We start from the raw sequence: 2,407 nt of genomic DNA, 5'->3' as shown, positions 1-2,407 counted from the left end.
AAGTCCATTAAAAGGCAAGTCATAAAAGAAGTACCAATGACTAAATACCTCACTATTAACAAAATTACCTCAAATTACTGATTTAAAGTGAAATATAATTTCATTTTGTAAAACACAAATCTTTGTAAAATCTATTTTCAGTAAGTCTGTGGGAAAGAATAACAAAAATATACATAAGAAATTTATTAAAAGATGTAAAGAACCCATTTTTCATACAATTTTCAAAAGTTTACAAGCATTAAAGACATAAATGAATAAGAGCTGTATTATATTCAAGGTTTGGAAGATTCAACTGTCAATATTTTAAATGCAATTCCAATATAAAAATCCTAAAAGCTTTGGTTTTTTAACATGACAAGTTGAATTAATATGTAAATGAAGAAAAAAGGCCCAAGGAAGGAAAATCACTTTTTTATAATAACTGAGGTTGAGAGACTTGTCCCATCAGATAGGAGGACATATTGTAAAGTTATATTAATAAACACAACTTTAGAAAAATTGATTATTTGACTGGAACAGATAAAACAGAATTAAACTCAGATATAAATGAAAAGTCAGTATGTGAAAGGATGAACTATTTGATAGATAGTCAAGTGGATGGCGAGCACAGCATATTGAATGCAGTTAGCATTAATAAGTTGGCTAGGTGGAGGGTCAGGGAAGGGAGCAATTGGGGGATCGTTTTATGAACTATATAGATGTCTAACCAATTTACTGTATACTTGAAACTAATTAAAATAAATAATTTTTTTAAATGATGCTTAGACAATTGGTTATCTTCATTAGAACAAATTTAAACAGAACATTTACTTCAAGTGTACACAAATATCAATGTTCAGTGTGTTAAATTCAAAAATTAAAAAACACAACATTTGAAATCTTCAGAAGACTATATAGAATGTAGAATGCTATTTTCCTGGCTATATGATAGAAAATGACTTATAAATAAGACATAGACGTGCTAAATATACTCATAAAGACTGAGAAATCTGACTCCATTTAGAGTTTCAATTCATCAAATAAAATGACAGATGTGTAAAAGATAGAACTTTAAAATAAATGTAAACAAATAAGGACTTAGTACACAGGATACTAAAGAACTCCAACAAATTGATAATAACAGAAAAAAAAAAGCCAGAAGGAAACAATAGCAAAAGACACAAATAGACATTTTATGGAAGATGATAAAAATTGAATGTCCAATAATTATAAAAATATGCTCAACTTCAATAATTAGAATTGCAAAGTAAACACCAATAAAGTCATAGTCTTATACTCAATAGATTTGCAAAAATATCAAACATATAACAATATTAAGTGTTGGGAGGGATGTAGAGTGATAGAGCTGTTATACACTGCTCCAAAGTGTGTAACTGCTAATACAACTTGAGGAGAAAATTGTAACCACCTGTAAACATGAGCATGTAAACAGCTGTACACAAAAGACTCTATCAGGATGTCCTCAGCAACACTCTTTACCATATAAATAACAGAAAGCAATCCAAATGACCAATGACTGATCGGATACATAACATGTGATAAGTCAGAAATGGAATAATATACATCAAGGACATGATGGTACCAGAGAAACACGCACCATAATAAATCTTAAGACTGTTATCATTTTAGATAAAAGTAAGATTCAAAAAACTATGTCTGGGAGATTTGGAGAAATCTGGCACAGTGAGAGACATCCCCAGATCTCTCCTCTTGAAACAACAATAAGCTGAACATCTAAAACACAACAAAAACCACACAAACTGCACACCAGCACTTCAGAGCATGGGATCTGCGCATAAGAGCTACCACAGGTCAGAAACCCAGGTGTCGGGCAGTGGACTGTGAGAAAAAAAGAAGCTGCCTCTCGCAGCCACCGGAGCTCCCTGTAGGAAGCAAAAGAGTATGATCCTTACTAAGAATAGGGCATTATAAGTTTAAATAATAAGAGAATTGTTACAGCAAGAGAGTAATGAATGTTCAGCATACATAGAGACAAATGGAGACAACAATGACTGAAAAGGGGAGGATTCAAAGGTCCAAATTAGCAATGGGGAATGCAGATAAGGCACACACAGAAGAAAATGGACGACTGTGGGTATGTGTGTATTATATACACATATATATAATTATCATATATATGTGTGTGTGTGTGTATATGTGTGTGTGTGTGTGTGTGTGTGTGTGTGTGTAATTATACTTTACATATTTGTAATGGTAACCACACACCAAAGATTCAGAACGGAAGTATATAACGTAAAACTAGAAGAAGCAGAGGTAAAACCCACAAAAGTCATCCAAATTAAAGAAAACAGAAACACAAGGACAAGGAAGCAATGGAAACACCAAGCGACCAGAAAGCAAAAGGTAAAATGGCTATAAGAAGACTTCCTATTTCAATAATCACCCT

Source organism: Pteropus medius, unplaced genomic scaffold (assembly GCF_902729225.1).
Source record: "Pteropus medius unplaced genomic scaffold, Ma_sr-lr_union100, whole genome shotgun sequence".
Taxonomy (NCBI): domain Eukaryota; kingdom Metazoa; phylum Chordata; class Mammalia; order Chiroptera; family Pteropodidae; genus Pteropus; species Pteropus medius.
Note: the sequence above shows the minus strand (reverse complement) of the source record.